This window comes from Corvus hawaiiensis, chromosome 1, assembly GCF_020740725.1.
Source record: "Corvus hawaiiensis isolate bCorHaw1 chromosome 1, bCorHaw1.pri.cur, whole genome shotgun sequence".
Taxonomy (NCBI): domain Eukaryota; kingdom Metazoa; phylum Chordata; class Aves; order Passeriformes; family Corvidae; genus Corvus; species Corvus hawaiiensis.
This window is the reverse complement of record NC_063213.1, coordinates 31,166,849-31,189,006: the sequence shown is the minus strand read 5'-3', so window position 1 is coordinate 31,189,006 and position 22,158 is coordinate 31,166,849. Positions and strand designations below refer to the sequence as shown.

The window sequence follows — 22,158 nt, the reverse complement described above, 5'->3', positions numbered from 1 at the left end:
TGACAGACACTTCTGTGGCAGGCAGTGAATGCTTGTGCATGAACATGAGCCACTAAGAAAACTGAAGGGTATTTAAAAACATTATTTTGCCTAGATACATAAAGATGCAGGGCACGTAATAAGAAACATAGAGCATCAGCATTTTTAAAAATAGTAATAACAACCAGGAAAAACTTTCTGTGCTTCTTTCATATGACCTCCTGAAGCATATTACAATTAACTGCAGTCTCTAGATCAAATTGTTTCAGAAACTATTACTACAAGATAGCAGGCAGGAAAGTGAAAGAGCAAGACAAATGCTTTTATTTATGCAAAACTCTCTCTATAGGATCCATTTTGTTATAAATCTAACTAGACTGAAATAGCACTGACAAGTCATTTATAATGGCTCAGATTGACTATGTCCTAAAAGAAATGAACTAAGAAATATGCAGCACGCAAGCCTGCATCATAAAACTGACAATAAAGATGGGGAAAAACAGGTAACCACATCAGCATCTAAACAGTAAAGTGATGGCATTTTAGTTATTTACAACAAATGCAGTACTGAAAGTGGACTGCTATTCTCCACATTTCTTTTACTTGCCTGATTACCATTGACTACACCCCTCAAACCACCTCTTCATATCTTACAAGGAGAAGCTTTTCTCTGGGGTACTTTGAGACTGCAGGACGTTACAGGGCATCAATGCAAGCTGACCACGGTAATCAGGAAGGGCAATCAGTTCAATTTCACTTCAAATCTCCTTTCATTACCCGACTTAGAACTCGCTCCCAGTGTTTTCCAAAGCCTTGCTGGGACTATTCATTTATACCATGGGTTTTATCCTCACTGCCTACCACATTATACAACTGCCAGCATACTGTACAGACATATTTTGGGTCACCACAGTTAAAGGCTGGACAGCTTACTTTTCATTGAGCAGTGCAAATGATGACAAAAGTGTATCTTTTGTTTAAAAGCAATTCCTTTTGTATTATTTTCTTCCTCTGTTCACTCCCCAAATTAATCTTTCTTACAAAGTTTCACAGCGATGAGAGATGGCCGGCTGCCTATTCTCCTTCCAGAGGGACGTCCATGCTTTTCAAAGCTGAACGTGAGGAAGGGAAATTCAGTGCTGGATTAAGTTTGGAATAAAACCAAAAAAAAAAAAAAAAAAACCAAACCAAAAAACCCCCCATGAACAATGGGAATTTTTATTGTTCTCATATCTTTCTCCAACTAACTGTCTCATGGCAGACCATTCTCCTCTTGAAAAAGCTTCATGCTACTCACTCACAATACCCCCATTTATCTGCTTTTCCTATTGGAAAAGGTATTTTTTGGGAAAGCTGGTGTTTTTTGTGAGAACATCAGTATGCCATACAACTCGTCAACTTACACTATCTGTAGCACTTGAATTTGTAGCTATTCCCACCATCAGAAAGACTCCTTTTAAAGACTTAAAGATTATTAAAAGCCTTCACTGAAAAAGAGTAACCCCAAATTATCTAAATAACCTCAGACAGGCATTTGGAAGTACTGAAAATCTGTCCCTTCCTGACATAAAACCCAACAAAAGCCACCAAACATGTCACAGTATTTCACTGACACCACCACAAAACACCGTAAAAGGCAGCAGCCCTGTTTTTCCACTCGGGACTCAGTGAACACATCCTCTCTTGGCAGACTAGTGAAGCAGTTTATAAAAGGGTCTCCTTTTGCTTCTTTAAGTAAACAGGCATTTTATGACCATCACACTTGTCACTTACAGCCCATGCAGGGCTGACAAGCACAGGTCTCCAGTGGCCCATGACCACTCCCAGCCCATTTCCTCGTGCACACACTTCATTGCCAGGCACCAGCAATACCCCAGTGTCATCCTCCTCATCCTAAGCTTGGGAATTTACTTGTTGGTATTTCCCATTTCTTGCTTTTACAGAAATGCCAGCAAAAAAAAAAGAAGTTTTCAACAATAAATTTCTGCTTCATTTAGCTGACACTAGGGAGCACAAGAGTGGGAATGGTCAAGATTGCATTCTGCATCTACAGTCATTCTACCGGGCTGAAGAATGTAACTTAGTAACACAATTAACATTACTTTTAGATCAACTTCCCCTACCATGTACCAGGAGTTCACCCATTTCAATGCCTGAATTTAGCTGAAAGATGAAAACAAGCTTTATGCCTCTCTGTCTTCCAAATGCAATCCAGTTCTTTCCTATCCACTGCACTGGAAAGGCAGTTGAGCAGCAGACTGATAATGCAGTCATTTGGGGAAAATTCCAAGCTCAGAAATACAAATGCTAGATTTTGAACTTATGAGTTCACAAAATATGTGGATGCACATTGTGGAAGGATCTTCTGCCATACCAGCCTCCCACTACAGAAACAGGATCCTGCTGCATATTTCTCTGAGTTGCAGCAATAGGGTTATAGGGGCTAATTATTTTCATGCCTTTATTTGCAAGGATTAAGATTAGAGAATTAAGTCAATAAAAATGAGAGTCAGTCAACTGAAACCTAGGCTATGTGAAAAAAAATAGTCCCTCTCACTGCATTCCAAGTCTGTGGTACTACAGACATTTACACCCATACTTTTAAAAATCACAAATCATCTCCTTGGCAAACAATTGAATTCAAGAATTAAATTACCACCAAGGACATTGAAAAAGCATAGGCACTGTTATTTGTGCAATAAACAGCCTGTTAAGATGACATCCTTCTCAAACATGGAATGACTCCACACAACAGAATTTTGTGTTTAAATGCTAAGAGATTTCTTCAATTCATGCTACTTGAGAGACAACAGAGCTGACTGTCCACCAGTCCAGAAATTAACCCATTAAAAGAAACAAAAGATCAGTTCATAACTACTATACATCATCTGTTCAGACTGCTGCCATCATTTCTTTATTAGGTTTCATTTCAGACTGTTACTTTCATAATAAACTGACAGAGTACAGCGAGCAATTAGTGAACTAGGCTCTAATGGCAATCAGATTACTGAAAAACAAATAAGTGAATTAAATCCATAATTGGCAGCTGAATACAGGCAATTCTCCTGCTGTATCTCAGCAAAAAGAAAAAAAAAGAAACAAAATACAGGAGAAAATAGATTTCAGCTTTCAGATGATGGCAGCAAACCATGTTTCTTCAAACAGAACAGTGAGAAATCTCAGTCAACAGTTCCTTTACTTCTGTCTTTAGAAGGAGCTACTATATATGTATTTCATAAAAATATATATGGATTATGTGTTTAGTAGAGGTCCCCAAATGTGGACAGCTAGTTGTCTCAGTTGGTAACATTCTTTACAATCAATCAGTTTCCCCCAGTTTTGACCAGGATCTGTGGCCATGCCATCCTGATAATCAGAGATGCAGGAATATATAACCTTCAGCTTTTGGTGCAGTTTCCAAGCTTATTCAACAAGTGTACAGACATGAAATACAAAATAATTCTCCATATGTAAGAACTCCAGTCATTTTCCCCTCTTTTCATTGTACAACCCAGTAACACAGTGAACTGCATCCAACATAACGTTTTAGGTGCTATGGTGCTCAAACATAGAGAGAAGTCCATCTGAAAGGTCAGAGAGCCAACACGTAAATCTTTGACAACAAACACATTTGTCAAAGGTATTTCGTTTGGGTCATTTACATTACACTTTATTTTCTAGGCAACTGACAAAAATTTATTGAAAATACTGCTAGTCCCAGAAAACCAAAATAATCTAAATAAATAGATGGAGAGTACAGGACACAACATTTTCCAGGAGCACCAACCATACACACAATTCTATGGAGCTTACTGAATTTGGATGGAGGCCCCAAAGAGACCCAGATACACCAATATGAGTTGCATACATGAAGTTCAAAAGCACAGGATCTTCTGGATTTCACCACAAAACTTTTTGTTTCACAGATGCAATCAGACCTATTGGCACTTCCTCCTTAAGAGATACCAAAACAAAGTGCAAGAGATCTGGGAACTGGCATATTCTGAATAATGAGTATGCCTTATGTAATGTTTACTATAAACTGACTGTCCAAAAATCTACCAAGATAGGCTATTTTTAAAATTGCAGTACTATATGACAATTAAATCAAAGGTTTCAACTCTCTCAAACAGGGGCAGGTAACTGACATAGAAAAAGGCAAAAAAAAAAAAGCTGGAAAATGTGAGCAAATGATGAAAACCCAAGAAAAGCCAGAAGGGCCAGTTTAACAAAGTGAAGTTTGCATAAAGGGCACAACTTAGAAAAAAGCAAAAGCTCAGTATGAAGAATGGCCAGACAATATATGGAGTAGAATAGAGACAACTGATGCAAGTGTCAAAACAGCCAAAAAAGAGGCAGAGACATCCACGCCAATGACTGCTTGAAATATGCGTATTAAGAAGCAGAACAAGAACAGAGTTTATATTGGGACTGCGGTGAATTCCTCCAGTATTTATCTTCCTGCACTTTCAGCAAGCTACAAATCAGGGCTATGGACCGATTGTTAGGAAAAATCCCTTGTTTATGTTACACGTAAGAATGTAGTAAATCTCCTAACTTCAGTAAGCTCCACTTCACATACTCAGCTTTGACAAAATAATATAACATTAGCTCCCCTCCATATTTTATATTTTCTCTGCTGAGGTTGCAAAGTTACTTGAAATTATCTCAGTTTTTCCAATTTTATAATACAATATTACCTCAAGTTACTGGTCCCAAAATAAACTATCTTAGGTCAAGAACACAGCCTCTGAATTCCTTTTATTAAAATCATCTGTCTGGCAGTGAATAGACATTGAAATTGCTTGTACATGCAGCTGATGTTCTGAGGACCACTGGTATGTTACAATATCATATGCCAGCCTCATTCCAACTACTGAGTATAGGTAATAAATGACAGATTCCAGGAGAACATTCAACTATGCACCAGAAATACGTGGGTCACTTATGCTCCTCTTTTGTTGTGATCTCAGTCAATGCAAACCTAACAAACACATTCCCATGCCACAGAATTTTCTCATAATATACCACTAAATTGCTCCGTCTGCTGTCATTTTATAGGCAAGTCAAAGACTCAGGGGTTACTGGAGCTGCTCTCAAAGTCCTGAAACAACTAGAACTGATTTCATTTTTTCATATATTGAAACTGTGCTGTTTAATCAATAAAAATTTTGTTAAGAAGTGCCAATATTTTACTGTCACATTTTCTGACATGCTCTTCTATTGATGCAGTTCTATTACAGATGGTTTTGACATGCCTGACAACATTAATAAAGACGTGACATGAGTGTATGTTACCAAACAAACACAAACAGGAACGGGTGCCAAAAGAATCTACATTTCGACACTCGTTGCCTGGACACTGAGCATAACTGTAGCGCAGGAAATAGTTAGCAGCAGTTCTTTGAACACCCAGCTCTCTAAGAAATTATTTGTAGAGGAAAAATTGTAATTAGCCTTCGTGAGTACGAATTATGTTCTCTGTTCTACTTCCTGAAAAAAAAACCTAAGGAGTAACAAACACATCAAAGAAATACGTGGGCTTTGAAAGAGGTAGGTGCTTGCCGCATCTTCCTCCCGCATTGCGGAAACCATCACGACAAAAGAACGAGTGGACAGGGTGTCTGTGGAACCACAGCCCCACGACCACGCCGACAGGATTATGAGCAGCAGAACCACAGGCAGCTAAAATGCTGCATCAAGACCTGTGTCTCAATTTGCTCTTTCCTGCCAATCCTTCTCCATTAATAGAAAGCCCCTTACGGAAGGGTGGGGATTTAAGTCATCACAGGGCACATTACGCTATTCCAGTAAATACTTGACTAACTTATGAGGTACTGCCATGCCAAGAGAAGAGCAACCAAGGATAGAAACCAATTCAGTCTCACAGAACTGGCTACATACCAGAGTCCAGGATCTTGCATGTCTCCCCAAGACTCACCCATCAGCCTCTTACACTGACATCAAGTCAGGCTAAGAAGTCCCATCTTAGCCCACACTGCTGTGGAGATGCCCTCAGACCTTGGCAACAATTTTGTTATCTTCCTTTCTCTCCTGCCAGATAGGTGGCAGAGAGGAGCAATTCTGCAACAGCAAAAATCAGAAGACGTGGATCATTTACAAGCCCTGTAACCTCAGATTTGGTGAGACTAGATGTGATTGCAGAACAGTAGTCATTTTGTCCTGATCCTCCGTGCAAACACAGGCATCACTACACATGCGTAAGGGATTTTTTTTTTTTTAATCAGAAAACAAATGATACTGAAAAGAGGCTACACATCTATATATTTTTTCTGCATTATTCAAAATCTACTTAATTACTTAATCTTCAGGGAATATCTCCTGAAAGTCCTACTTCCCTTTGCTGTCCTCCTACTTCTGATGCCCCTTAACCTGATTTCACATCACAAGTAGTACTACTGGCACTAATCCTCCACTACACCCTGACCCCACTGCCACCGATTTTAAGAGGGCTACTTTAAGAAGCAGGTCATTCAAGGACTTCTCTCAAATGCAGTCATTTTCAACAGTGCGTAGATTAAACAAAAGTTGCATTATCCCTCAGTAATAATTCATTGTCTTCCATCTCTAACAGGATTCTTATGCTGCTTGCCACAGTTCTTGTCACTAGAGTTCACTCCATTTTGCTGCTCAGCTGCAGAACAGACTGCTACACTGTAATGGAAAAGCATATTGAGACACAAAGCTGGTAAATACATTATGTTTTCCAACTTATGCTCATTTTTGATGAGTTAAAGCTTCCCCAAAAATCCTACCTGGATCAAACAGTTTTGTTAGCATTTCCTGATGCTAACAGTAGTACGTGTTATGAAATACAGCACTTAAGACGCCCTAAGTCACTCTTTAGGCTTTCCTTTTAGATCAATGTTCAGAATTTCCCTTTTTTTTCGTTTTGTAGAAGCTCTGAATTTCTCCTAAAGGAACAACACCTGAAAGCATGAGTGTCACACCTTCTCACTTCAGATTTCATGGTTTACAAAGTACATAAATTATAAAGCTATCAGATGTTTCCCAGGCTTACACTAAAATCTGTAGTGAGCCTTTAGAGTGGACCAATTTATTTGATGTGCTTCTCTTAAAGTTTTTATGACACCATAAACATTTCTGACTCCACGACAAATATTTTATAATGCATTAAGCAGCCTCATTTAAACTGTTCTAAATGTTATGCCAATGGCAAGGTATTTAGAAATGGAACAGTCACTTCAAAATGGAAAAACCTCAAGGTATAGTTTGAACCACCGCAATTTATGATTTACCTTCATGCACTTCAAATAAAGTTCAATGGCACAAACAGCCAAAAAGCATGAAGTAGGCATATTCTTCACAAGAACTTCATGCTGTTATCTATTTCACATGAGACCATCAACACCACTGAAGTTTGCTCCCCAGTAAAACTTCTCCTTCAATCAAATATATAGTTGAATACTTCATGTTAATTAATAATAATTTAATTGTATTTATAAAATGCTTCTAATTACTGCAGTTTATCTTCATCAGCTTCATTCTACTGAGAAGCCCTGCCATCCCTCTTTCCGCAGGAACTAATTGTGATAACTTTCTTCACAGTAAAAAAAGCATTACACCACGAGAAGCTCTGCAGGTCACCAAACCCAAGATGTGTGCACTCCCTGTGAAGAAAAGCAGCACAATCTGACTCTGGTATTTAATGATGAAAACTTCCAAAATGCTTTCTGTATTGAAGGCACAGGAAGACTTCAGCTCATGAGGCAATAAAAATACAAATACTGCAGGAGGATTAATTACTGACAAAATTATTAGCTGTTTAGGCATGCTTTTGATGACAGAGTTCAAATCCTAGAACATAAAACTGGATCTGATGATTTTATGAATCCAGTAAAAATCACTGCTGTATGGCTGTAAAAACTGGGATAAACAGAAGCTTGAAAGTCAATGATTTGTATATATTTGATTTTTATGTTTTAGCATAGATTGCGAACAGAAGACAAAACCTTTGAGAAATTAAAAACCAGAGCATTTACTTGTGAGGGAGGGGGTGTGGGAGTATTTTCTGGGGTTTTTCTTAATTGCTATTTTTTCGTCACACCATCCTGCTGACCATTTAAGCTTTCCTTTGAGTTGAAGGCATCCAATTTTGGAAAAAGACAGTTTTATCAGTTGGAAGTCGTTACAAAGCTTCTAGAATTTTAACACAGGCGCTGTATAAACAGCTCATAAATAAATCATGGTATTGTCCAAGACTAAATTATGAATATAGCAAAAAGCATTAAATTACAAAAACACTTTTATAGGACTTTGCTTTCTCATGGTACTACTCTTTGTTATCTGTGACTCTTGGCCTTAGAAGATCAAGATCAGACATCTGATTTGTGTCCCAATTTCCCTGTGAAAATTTTCTTCCACTTATAAAAATGCACTTCTCACCTTACATACTTCAGCATATGCTATGTGAATGTCTGTCCCAAAAACAGCCTTACATGGTTACTGCCTCCCTACACTGCCAGTAACTAGAAAGTACTCTAAACCCCCTGCTTCATAAAGTCATTGGATACCCAAATCATAAATTTCAAATTCCCAGCTGTCACTGCCTAACTATGCCTTCTGCATTTCAGCTTAGTCATGATATATGACATTATCACTCTCACACTTTGTATCTTCCTTCAGCACTAACCAAACAACCAATTTAGTATTTCTTTTGACCATGTTTACCAAAGCTGTAATTAGTTCATCCATCTAAACAGTCATAATGAACTCACTCCTGTAAAAAGCAATTTTGTTTACTCCTTGTTTATGTATTTCTCTCTGTATTTAGTCTGCTTTTTCCTCTCATTAACAGCGAATTTACGTGTAATAGCCAGGGAAAAAAGGACAAAAAAAAGCGATGCATCATTTCATATAACAGCTCATTATCTATGTAGGACTCTAGAATAAAGATTTCAGTATAAGGATCCCACCATGTGACTAAAAAATTGTCCACCTGAATGAAAGGAGACCTTTTCCGCAACCACTTTTTCCAAGGAACCAAAAAGAAGTGTACTGATGGTGGATTACTTGAAAGCCAGAAAACTACAACAGTGAAAAAGGAAGAAGTAAATACCAGCAACATTATGACCAGGCAGAAGAGGGCAGCTGTGACAGGACATTATGGAAGTGTTTGCTTGGGGCATTTTCACTAAAGCTGACAGAGAGCTCCAGTGCCCCTCCCCTGGAATTAATCCAATTCATATCTTTGGACTGCCTATGTCACACAGTAAGTGTTAATACAGATTACATATGTGCTCTCATAAACTACGATGAGCTAAGGAAAAACATAAATGCATACAGGGAGCACTCTTACATAGGATCATTGGCAATGCATCATCCAGCTTGCCTACTGTAAAACCACCATATGAGAAAACATGAAGTCTAAAACTAGAGTTACTTCAAACATCTAAGCAGCTATAAAGTCCTACAACTAAGCAGTCTGGACCTTCAGTGACAAATGAGGACTTACTTGGCAAGAACCCATCATAGATGTTATTTACTAAAAAAATACAATTTTAATTAAAATGGAAAGTACTGCAGTTTTATAGTATAATGTCTTTTTTATTTCTCTAATAAACTCTGTGTGTGTGTACACCAGCATACTCATGCAAGCCATAGTGGCTGCTATTCTGATTTGGGCTTAAGCCTCCTTCTTAAGAAAGACCCCAAGAAAAACTTATCCTGCCCACAAACAGTAAGCAGTATGTCTACATTAATTTACAGGCAGGTTTAATTTATTAAAAAAAACCCCGCAACAAAAAACCCCCAGATATGAGTCATTATTTGCACTCGTACTGAAGTTAATTCCTTGCTAGAAGGGCTTACCATTACATCACTATGTAAAAATAACTTTGATAGTTACAAACAAACACATAAATTTATTTACATCTACATGTTTCTGAAAGTGAGCATTTCATGTATCAAGTGGAAAAATTAGAAAACAAAACGAACACCAGCAATCAATCAGGGAGACTTAGCATCCAGGGGTGACACAGTTATAAGCCTGGAGACCAGAATAGGTCTCAGTTGGTGACTGTCAAAAACTAGATGCATGACCTCACAGGGTTTGCATAACTTATCTGCAATTCAATTCACTCAGCCTTAACTGGGGAAAAATCTAACTTACCTGGATTGCAGTTTGTCATCAAAATAGAATGTGTCCTAGAAATGCATGTTACCACACAGATACACAGACATTCATACACAGTATTTTAAATCTTCAGAATCAAGTGCTCTCCATTGGAACATACAGAGTCTTTGTCACGCATTACTTGTTTGATGAATGTTTCAATCTTCTAGAAGAAAAAGGGACCCATTTGCTTGACTTACTACCTGCTAAGAACATGAATACAGAACTTCAAATCTAATAAATGAATAAGCAGGGGACAAATGGATTTTGCAAGTTTATTGCATGGTAGTTACATTACTTCTCAACTGGCCAATCTTTAATGAAATTTTTGAAGAGATTACGTAACATGAATAACATTTCCTTTAAATAATCATGTACCTTACAAACGGTCTTTAAAATTTATCAAGGAAATTAAGCTGGGAGCACTCACTAGACCAAGTCGCTCATTTGTGAGTAGTCCCTATAAACAAGGATCTGCCAGTCTAATTCCTCTACTCTGAAATTAACACCATCGAAACTGGTAACACCATTCAATGCAAGTTACAGATATGTATGTCGTAAGCAGAGAGATGTTATCATCAGCTGGTATAAGTCTACACTCTTCTTAAGACCCATGAAACTACATCAATTTACAACTGCTGAAAATTTGTCCCTGTGTCTGTCTTAGGCACTGATAAAACCATGGAGCCAATTTTGAAGCTCCCACTGACTGCACTGAGACCAATGCCTACAGGAGGCAAGACAGACTGTAAGTAAACCATCCTAGAATTAGTACACTTCTCTTCCCCCCTACTCATTCCAAGTTTAAAGTTAGTTATTCAAAATCATAACCTGGGAGAAAGTCAAGAGCACAGCGGATTTTAATAAAACTTCTTAGGTTTCTTTTATGTACTCCCAGAAATTCTGTTTAATAACAGTGATTTATCAGGCCAAGTCCAGTTACTGTAATCATGCAAATAACCCCAGTAAAGCCCACAGGAAAAGCAACACCATCAGGAAAACATGATTTGGCCCACAGTTTTACTCCAACAGGATGAAGTTGCAAAGTTACTTTTGCACTGTTTTCTCCCTCTCTAAGAACTATAAATACACCTGTGTTAAAAATCTCTTTGCATTTCCTCATCAACCTTATGTAATTTTTCCTTCACAGGTACGATGTGGTGCAACACTCGTCTGAGCAATCCTCACTTGCACACTTAGCCCTGGGGCAGTCAAAAGGACTAGCACACAGCAGAAAGAAACAACTGCTCGAAAAAGGATTTTGCAGGAGGGGTACTCAGCTGTTTCTTAGACCACCATCCTGTAAAACTGCAGACGACAGAGAGAAAATACAGTTGTTTTACAGAAGACTTATTTAATCAAGGCGAGTTTCTCTACACAATTCTAAGTGCGTGGATTCTCACAAACAGCTAACAAACACATTTCTGACTACACTGAACTAAACAGGGCAGCTTTCAAAAGTATCTCCATGCATCTCACCAAGTGGCATCCACTGTAGTTATCGACAGGTATTTTCCTTTACACTTCCCAAGAGATTTACAGCCACTTGCATTCTGTGAGCGTTGCACGCAACAACGATTTTTAATATCAACTGAATTAACTTTTAATTGCAAGGAATAGAAACTCAAAACTCCTGCTTCAGGAGGCTACCAATAGGCATGTAAATAGAGTTAATAATAAAAATTGGTAATCACAAGAAAAAAATAAGTAATTTTTAGGATGTTCCTCAGCGCTACTCCACTATGAGGTACTTTACTATTAAAAAAAAAAAAATAAAATGGCATATTCTTCAACTTAAGCATGCCCACACAGAATCGGATTTACCAACGGCACAAAATAATCTGTCTAGCTTGCTTCATGCAACTTTTGAAAAGAACATTTTAAAAAAAAAATCATCCTAGACACCACAAAACTCTTCAACTTAAAATCAGTTAATCAATCACCTTTTCTGCACAGCTGCATTTTCTTTCATTAATGCAATAGAAATATTTGAGGGATTTCCGTTTTTACCTTTGCATTTTTCCTTTTCCAGTATCCATAACCAATCATCACTCTGCTCTTCCATTATGCTTCGTATATTGCAGAGTGAGAAGCATCTTCATTAAATAGTATTAAAAATAGAACACACCCGATCTCCCCACCGGAGCATGCTCTGACAGTGCTGATACCACAGCTCTCAAGGTAACCATGCCCAGCTGGGAACTGAGAGGCAAAGTCAGTGCGAGATTAACAATTTGCAAGCCCAATTGTGCACATAAACTTGCCTCGATCCGTGACGAAGACTGCTAAAACAAAATCAGCGTGCAGTTAAATTATACGACTGAAAAGTTGCAGGTCAGTTTACAGTACGGTTTTGGTTTGTTTTGTTGGTTTTTCTACCCCCTCCCCATCACCCTCAGCTTCAATTGCTTTGTACTTGCCTAAAATACACATATGCCATTTAGAAGAATGCGCACCGGGCATGCATCTGGCTCAGCACTGCAACGGCAGAGAAGTCAAACAGGTGATGCACAGACGCTTGTGTCTCTCTCTAATGCTTTTGTTTCCCCTGCCGGCACATTTACAGCGATGTCACACGGCGGCAGGATGAGTTTTAAGCCAAACCGCACACACCTGGAAGCGCAGAGACACACCTAGCACTTAAAAATGCATCCGGAATCTGAGCGTGTTCCCCCCGCTGGCTGACACAGTAAATGAAGGCAAAATAAATAACAGCAATTAAACAAGGCTGCGCAATGGCTGCGCTGGATGAGCACGTCGGGGTTAGATTTACAAGCGATATCGTTCGAGACGCACAGACAAGTTAGCAGAATACACCAAGCGGAGTAACATGAACTGCTTTTTGTGAAAACAGGACACCTAACAATACGGCTGTAACTCCCGGACTGTGAGCCTCCTCCACTGCATGCAAACAGAGATGCTACGGAAGCATCAAGTAAATCTGTTGCACTCACATCGCCACCCTTAAGAACAATGCCAGTCCAAGCAGCCCAGGCTTGCCCTCCAGCAAACACGGCTTTGAAAGCGGATCCCGCGATGCTGTTCACAAATCAGCGAGTAAAAGTTGGAATTTTCTTAAGAGTTCGATCCATTTTAGCTAAAATGACGACTAGGCGGAGGGCGATCTCCCCCCGCAGACCCCCTCCCTGGCGCTCATCTCCCCCGCCCCAACCCGGTTCCCGGCCACCTCACCTCCGCGCCCGACCCCGACCCGCCTCTGCTCCCACCAGCAGCGCCTCTGGCGATGACCGGCGGGCGGCCGAAACTTTGGCAAGCCGCCGCCCTCCGCGGGGCAGGCGGCCCCGCGACCGCGCCGAGACCCGCGACGAGCCCTTCCCGCCCTACCTGGCTGTCACCACCGCTACGCTGCCGCTCCGCAGTCCCATGCGAGGCGCCCGCTCCAGCACCGATAGCATCCTGCCCCGCCGTACTACGAGCGATACCCTTTTTTCCTTTTCTTTTCCCTCCCCCTCTAGTAAAAACCACATCTTAGAGCCGGAATCCTGTAGCCGCTATTAATAATTGCCCATCGCACGCAATAAAGGCAAGTCCCGGTTGCATAGACAGCTCCTGTTTCCCTCTCTCTCCGCTCCACATGCTCCAGCCGCCCTGACCTCAAAAATTAAAAGATCACGGGGAGGGGTGGGGGGATGGGGCGAATGACTCCAACGAAATGACAGAAAACACATGCTGGAAGAAAAAAAAAAAAAATAGACAAGAAAAAAAATCGCGACAACAAAGAACATCACGCCACATAAATGTCGACAGATTCTGCTTTGGTTTCCTTGGGTTTTGTTTTTGGTTTTTTTCGTTCTTTTTTTTTTTCCTTTTTTTTTTTACCTTGCCTGAAAACGGGATCTGCCCCCAGCGTCTTGGCGGCTCGGGCTATTTTTGTTTGTTTGGTATTTTTGGTTGGCCGGTTTGTTTATTTTGCTGCGGATACGCTGCTGTTACAGTACAGTGACTGTCTTCCTGAAAGACATGGTCTCTTCCTCCGCCTCCGCCGCGGGAGGAGATCCGCCGCCGCGCCGCGGTGCTGGCCGGGCGCGGTGGCCGCGGCGGCACCGCCCGACCCGCCGGCCGCCTCCTGTCCCGGCCCGGTCCGCCGCTCCGCCCGCCTCTGCCTGTCCGCTCCCGGCGCCTGCCTGGATCCCCTTCTGGCTCGCTCCTCTCTCCCTGTCCTCCGTCCTTTATCTGCCGCGCTCCCGGGCTGTACTGTCTGTCTGCGAGTCTCTCCCTCTGCCTTTCTCTCTCTCCCCGCCCACGCAGCGTGGTGCGCCCCGGACCGCAGGCAGCGCCGCGCTCCGGCTCCGCCGCTCGCCGGCTCCGCGCTCGCTGCGCTCAGCGCCGCCGCTCCGGCTGCCGCTCCCCCGGCTGCCGCACAGGACCCGCTGGCCCTGGCGCCATTGCGCTGCGCGCCCTCACCCCACCCAACCCCGCGCAGGGCCCGGAGATGCCCGGCTGGGCCGGTGTCTGTCTGTGTGTGTGGGGTGGCTCTGTCTGTCTGTCTGTCTGTCCGCCCGCCCGCCCGTGTGCGTGTGGCTTCCCTCACGCCGGCCCCTCCAGTCACACTGTTTCCCCCCCCCGCCCTCCCCCAAACCCACCCCGTCAGCCCATCCGCAGCCAGGAGCAGAGACAAAGCACCCGAGCGGGGCTAATAAGGAGAAAGCTCGTTAATCCCCTCCGATTCCTTGTTATTTGCTCCCACCCACTCCTTGTCGCCCCCGACACACGCCCCCCAAGAAAAAGAGGGAAGGAAATGGGCCTTGACTCCAAAGGACATCTTTAGTGAAAGGTCTAGGGAGAGTGGTTTTAATTATTATTTTTTGCTGGTGAAACCTGACAGCCTTTAGGCAGCCGAGCTGCTGAAAGGGGTAAAAAAAAAAAAAAAAAAAAAAAAAGACTGCAGCAGATTTTGGGTGGTAGCAGATGAGCCACTAAAAATGGGGCACATGATCCCCTTCCCCCTCCCCTGCCCAGCATGTCTCTATCTAAGATCTGGCTTGATGATATTTCCCTCGGAGCCTTGCTGCACACCATCAAGGCAGAGGGAAACAGGCAATTCACCAGCACACGCGTTTCCGATACATAAAACCGCTGCTATGCATTTAAAACCCGGGCCTCGTTTTACCCAATTGAATACATCCAGGCATTCATTCTGCACCCAGCCGAGAAAAGGACATTTACCTCTTTGCTAGGTGGCTATTAATATGCAGTAAAATTATAGCTGTACAACGCCAAACGTAATTGCCATAGATCATTTAGAGCAGATCCAGCAATTCAGCTGCTGGAAATGCATGTCTGTGAATAACCATGCATCTGGTACAATGCCCTCTACTACAATAACCTGAAAGGAGACAGAAGAGTCTGGTACTAGCTGCAATTAGTAATCCTATGGATGAAAAATAAACAGTCAGTAAGTACAAAGCAGCAAGGTCCTATGAAATATAGAGATCATTTCTGTCTGCAGTGATACAAATAATCCAACTCCCACAGACAGACAACTCTTATTTAAAATACACAGTTAAAAATGCACTAAAAATGCACTCCTTTCATGATGTGCTTTCAGAAAGCCCTAGTTAGAGAAGACAGTTTGCCATGATTAATGACTGTAGTAGAACTCGTGTACCAGTAAATATGGACAAATATACAGACGGCCGGGGGAGAGTTGCGGGGAAATGTTTGCTTTAGTATGTATTATCCTTGCACCCCTGGAATACCTCTTTCCCCTCAGAAGCAAACACCTGCTTTTACTGCGGACTGCTGAATGGAATCAGACTGGAAGAATGCAGTGAGTGATGAACCACAACAGGGTGTGCATTAGCTGGCTCTTGGTGCACGCTTCAAGTGATCAGAGGCATTCAGCCAGGCACACCAAAACCTGTTCTGCTAATGCACCTCCTGATGTGGCTCCCTCCTAGGATGGTCGCATGTGGCTCCATCTACTTTTAATTTCATTCTTTAACATAGTCCCACACTGTGCTACAGGTTCCATCTGAAAGCAAAAAGAGCAGCAGAGAGGCTATAAATGGCACTAGTGCGCTACACCTGGTGACAGGGCAAGGACCACTTCTTTGCTTTTAGCCATTTGATGTTTCAGCCATCTCAACAATGGACCAAAGTTAATTTTCCAAGCTGGTTATCAAAACTATTCTGAACACGCAGTGAAATGGAGAGAACTTCACCTGGCTGCTGCCAATCATTCCTTCACTCCCAAGCAGGGTACCCAGAGAAGGGAGAGAATGCACACTGCACCAGGACATAAAAGCAGTACTCACTCATGCCTTCACTAAATTCCTTGCAACTCACCTCCAGAAGGGAACGGGATGAGAGTAGTGAATGTTTCAGAACCTTGCTCCAGTCACTAGACACAATGAAGATGTAAAACAGCCACGTGTCCACAGCTTATCTCCCACCGTTGAGATACTGCCGTGCCTTCAGAGTGGGAAGAGCCAAAACTATACGTCAGATCTGTAAGGAGATAAAAATTAATCCAAGCTGTAGTCTGGCAGTTCATTCCACCCTCTCCTATGTGGCTGGATGTGCCTGGAGCAAGTTACCAAATGCCAGAAGATGCCAGCTACAGCAACACCAATGGAAATAATCAGGGAAAAAAAAAAAACCAACCAGTATCACTCCAGTATCATGTAATGTAGTTTTTCAACTCAGAAGGTTGAGCAGCATCAAACACAGCATGTGCAAATAAGTGAAATTGCCTTCCTTTGTTAAGAAGTCACCTCAGACCTTCTCAGTCAGATACTAATCTGACAGAATATGCAGCCTACATCCCTTTCGTGAGGACTTTTCTTTGTAGAAAGAAAAATCACAATCATTGCACAATCATAATATTGAAGAGGTGGCAAACCACAGCAATGACTTGCTGCTGCCTGTCCTGATTTGTAAAGATGGACAGGGATAACTATCCATTTAAGCTTCATGAAAGTCAGCAGAAGCTGTGTGTTTAAGCAGAAACAGAGCTTGATCAACTATTCAGACCTCTGACACTTTTTCTGTCTGTTACCTGGCCAAATTTCAAGGGTAATTGGGGGAAAAAAGAAAAGACACAAGACCTATTTCACCAAATACTTTCTTGAATAAAGCATGTAATTAATTAACCAGCAGCACACGTGGTTTAGAATTCTGGTATTGCCAAGTGCCCTTGTGCAATAGGACCACCATATAGAGGTGAAGCATATGTGAACTATATGTACACAAAATTCCTACAGACAACACCAAGTGCTTCAGCTCAAGGTATTTCCAAAGCACGACAACAGATTATATTACCTGTTCACTGCGAGCACACTTTCTAGCTATGATATCTCAATTTCACTTAGACATCAAGAAAACCTTACTGGACTCTCAAAACCCGGTATCAGACTGGAAGTATGAGATACAGACAAACATACAGAGCTTCTTGCAGTTCTGCAATCACAGATTCCTGGGACAGAAGGCATGTAGTGTTACTAAAGACATTAATAAAAGCATGCACAAGTGGTTGCACATTGCTGCTGCTTCTAGTCATTTCTCAGTGAAAAAAAACCCTAACACAAAGTCTGTTGTGTTTTGGAGCTATGGAATGATTCAGTTTGACGCACAACAATATGATAAGCTAACTTTTGATATATTTTATCATAATCTTATGTGAAAAAGATCAGTTTTAGGGGGTTTTATTTATTTTTAAACTTCATTCCATTTTTATGTCCTACACGTTACAAACAAATTAATCATGCATAATTTGCAGATGGACTTAAAAATACCGTGCTTATGTTTAAAATGGCACTTTACAATATGTAAATATAGCCAAATTGCTCCCATTTTAAATACTTCTCAGGAAGAGCTGAAATATTTTTGCAGCTACAATATCTCAAGTAAAGGAAAATTACCCAAGCAATTTGTGTAAAGCATGTCCTGGTATCTCAGATTTGACAAAATAAAAATGAAGCTTTATGCTCTTTCCAATGAACTCAGTAAGAATTTTGCAATGGATTTCATTAGGATTAAGATCAGGTACTGAAATCTCAGATTCTTTCTTTGGAGAAAGATCAATGAACAACCCTTTAAAAATATAATCTGTTGCTAGAGGGGCTGAAACAGCTTTTTTTTCCCCACTAAAAGCAAAGAATCATTTCTTTGTATTTGACAATTCAAATCCCCTCTTAGTTTCTTTTAGAAATCCCAAAGTGTTTGATGTGCCATATCTGTGTATCTTGAAAAGGATATTACAGCGTGGAGTTCCTCACCCCACAAAAAAAAGTTGCCTGATCCCCCCTAAGACTGGAAACTGTAGGTCCTGCAGCACTGATGGACTGTGACTTTCAGATGAAGATGAGCAGGAATTTGAACTCTGGCTTTGACAGCTAGCATTTGTGCAAATGGTTTCTCGTGTTGTAGCCTTTTCCTCAATTTACATTTACAGGCAGGAGGACCGGGGGACTTGCAGGTCACAGTGTAGGTGGGGCAGTGGACTGTTTCATGGGCTGACGGGTGGCTGGCAGCTCCAAAAAGGATGTTCCAAAGTAATCCAGAAACCACAGAAAGGGCTCGGCCTGGTATCCTTCTGACTCAGTCACATTGCCGACAGCATTGGAAGAGCTGTGACAGCATGAGATACTCAAGCAGTGGGCAGCTCTCGGTTGCACTGGACAGAAACATATCTCTGATGTAGAAACTTAGCATAGTGGTACTTTTTATAATATATATGTGTCGCATGCGCAATAGGACAAAGCTACAAAACACGCAGTGGTGAGTAAGAGGAGAGTCAGCTAGAGTGTTGTGAACTGTGGTGTTAGAATGGGCACAAGAGAAAACGGTGAGAAAAAGAGGAGGAGGGACAGTCCCAGGCAGGGAATGCAGTGAGTTGGTTATCTTGAGATCTGTAATTCATTGTAGAGTGTGCACTACCTGCCCATATTAGAGTACTGTAGGGAAGAAATCCAGCTGAGGAAATTCCAAACTCTCTCAATAGGATTTATGAGCTTTAATAATCCAATGGCTCAGGGTCACCTAAGAGCCCAGGAACTGCTTGGCTCACAAATAGAAGTGGCTCTAAGGAGACATGACAAACACAGCATCTGCCGGAGAGTAGTTACAGCCCTTGGCATAGGAGCCATAAGAGTCACAAACAACTTCACTGGCACAAAGCAGCTTCCCATCAAGATCTTACCAAGAAAAGTCTTTATTGCAGCCCTTTGTCTGAAGCAAAGTATAAAGCATAGGTTACCTCCCAGCACATCTGGCCAGCAGACAAGCTTTGGTGGCAATTTTTAGCTACCACAATAAGATGTGGATAATACAGGCTTTCAACACAGGTATATAGTGTCTCTCTCACTGCTAAAGCATCAGAGACGTACATCTGCCTGTAGGGTGTCCTGGAAGAAGGGAAGCTGAGGGACCAGGGAACTTCATGGGTAAGTAAGTGGATCCAGGAAGTGACAGAGAGGGGGAAAGAAGGAAAAAAAGAATCTCAAGAGGAATCCCCACTTACCTGATAGAAATCCTGCCAGAGCAGTATTAAGAATAGCAGTAAAACATGCTTGTAGGCTTGGTTTAACACTCAAAACCAAGTATATTTTTGAGAAGACCATAACCCTAGCTGTAGATTGGGCACCGTATGAAAACCTAGAGAATGAAGTTGGCAAATGATTTGGAGGTGAAAAAAGGAAGATTTGCTGTGCCAATCAGCCCATGTAACTCTGAGTACTCACTAACTACCAACTCCTCCATTTGAAATTCCCCTGAACGTGGTACCCTCTTAACTTTTTCTTCTAGAAGGTCTAGTCTTCTCTGAAATTCATGTTTTAAATGTAAGAGAAGGCTCCCAATTTACATGAGGCCTAGGCCTACCCTGCAGGTATTTTTCACAAGTCACTTGATACTACAGTACTATGTTGACACTCTTCAAACAGATACCATTTTTCAATTTTCCTTTAAAATTTTTAAGAATAGTGTTTAACTTCTCACACTGGAATCTCTAGAAAGAATCCTGGCCACAGCATCTGTGTAACCTGGATGTGTTTCTTTCCTGCTGCCACAGCATCTGTGTAACCTGGATGGGTTGGTTTCCTGCTGCCTACCCTACCTCACTGCAGTGTATGCTCTGAGGCTCACAATGACCAGCCTTATTAACTCATCCAGTTAGGGAAGCAGCAGAAAAATAAAACATTGGCCATGAAACTTGTTCCAGAGGAGGTGACGATGCCCCCCACAATAGAGAGAGTCATGAGAGTAACAGAATTTTCTGGCAGATCAGCTCCCCTCATAATCCATGTGAAATTAAGTACTTGCCCCCTTTGAGGCCATGTTGTGCTTTACATGCAAAATTGTTTGCAGATGTGCCAAAGAACAGGAGCAACCTGAAAAAACACCTAAATAAACTAAATCAAACCAAACAAAAAATCCCAACCGGTGCTAAATCACACTTTCCAAAAACAACCCTTTACAAACTACTGGAGGCAACCTCTTTTCACAGCTTATGTATCATCACACTGGTTTTGTTCATCCTCAGTAAAAATGACCAGAAAAGGCAGATATGTAATCAAAATTTGGCATAGTCAGTGTGACTCGACTTTGAACCATCCTACTCAAAGATCCCAAAAGTGGCAGCAGCCCTACAGTAAACAGAGAATAATTCTTGCTATGTCATGTAAAAAGCCTCTCAAGTTCTGTCAGTGGTGAAAAAATGTGGCCTTTGTCATACAGTTGGAGATCTTAGAGGTTTTTCAAGGGGCTATGGGTTAAAATCCTACTGAGGTAAGCACCCTCACTTCTCCACTTTCATTCATTTGGACCAGTGTTCCTTTTCTTAAAACTGTCAACCAAATGTGAGATTAATTAGCATTAATTTAGCTATTTGCAACATTTCATCTTCAACACTTGGAATCAACTTTTGTGTTGGGTACTGAGCTGCAGAAAAGAGACAGTAAAGAATGAATGACTGCTTATGTAGAAATTAGGTACATTTGGCACCAAGTGATGGGGGCAGTAGGAAATCCCACAACACTGTACTTCACGGACAGAACACAAAGACAGATGCTTAAGCTTCCAGCATGTTGAGGTCTTCGGCCTTTCAGGTCTTGGAGTCTTAAGCATAGTTATTTCTAAGTCACTGCCCTTAAAATAATACTGTTCCCTCAAATTTTCTCCAGCTGCCTTCTTTTTGTTTCGCCTTGCCTTATCCACTAGACATATTTAAATTTTCCTTTGTTTGGAATCTACATTTTTTCACGCCCTAAAATTATAGCCTTTGCAATGTGCAATAACTGTAGAAAGTCCCTTCATTGAAAGAGCAGAACATGGTACAATTTTAGCATCATATAATTTCCTGCATAATTGTTAAATCATTTTCTTCCTTTTCTCCCTCCCCCTCTTTTTCTTTTTCTTTTTTTTTTCTTTAATAAAGGAAAGGAAGATTCAAAGTGCATATCCAGAGAGAGAGATAGACAGAAAACTTCACTGCCACATAATAATGTGCTTCACTGTGACTCACCTTTATTGCAACAACAGTCTTGCATCAGGGACAAGACTTTCCCTATATACTGCTTCGGTCTCTCAGCATTGGGCTCTGTACTCAGAGGCACTATTGGTTCACAAATGTAAACCTCCTTGTGTGTTTGTGACATTGTATCCCCAAATATCACATCATAAAAATATTAAAACAAAACTGTTCATAACATTTTCCTGTGCACCATCTGGGCCTTGCAAGAAAGCTGACATTATCTGTCAAACTAAAGATAACCACATTTTCTCTCTTTTGTATCGTTAATGTTTGTCATCGCAAATTTCACTTTAATGCTCCAATTACATTATGACATTCTTAGAAACTGAATGGCACTAATGACTTTCATTATTATTTACACACTTCCTTAATTATACGGCTCTCCCTCTCATTCACAACATGTTCTCCCTCATAACACTCGCTCTGATATAAAGCTAATGAATTTTAAACTTTCTATTACATAAAAGCCCATGATTAATTACCCAGCTTCCCAATCTCTTTATGATGCACAATACAGAGCTCTCCTGCA

At 41.2% G+C, this 22,158-nt stretch overlaps 1 protein-coding gene across 33 annotated transcripts in view; it reads right to left on the bottom strand.

Annotated features, from left to right (window-relative positions):
- The window catches only part of ARPP21 (cAMP regulated phosphoprotein 21), a 200,375-nt gene that overhangs the window by 128,301 nt on the left and 49,916 nt on the right, over positions 1-22,158 (bottom strand). For 6 of the 33 annotated variants that reach the window (XM_048298630.1, XM_048298500.1, XM_048298647.1 and 3 more), the window contains exon 1: positions 13,976-14,131. The gene's annotated coding sequence lies outside the window, so the exon portion shown is untranslated. Of the gene's footprint in view, positions 1-12,145; positions 12,279-13,089; positions 13,172-13,327; positions 13,347-13,480; positions 13,565-13,975; positions 14,135-16,444; positions 16,607-22,158 lie in introns of those variants that run through there. The other 27 variants (XM_048298638.1, XM_048298574.1, XM_048298672.1 and 24 more) reach the window with 17 other exon arrangements.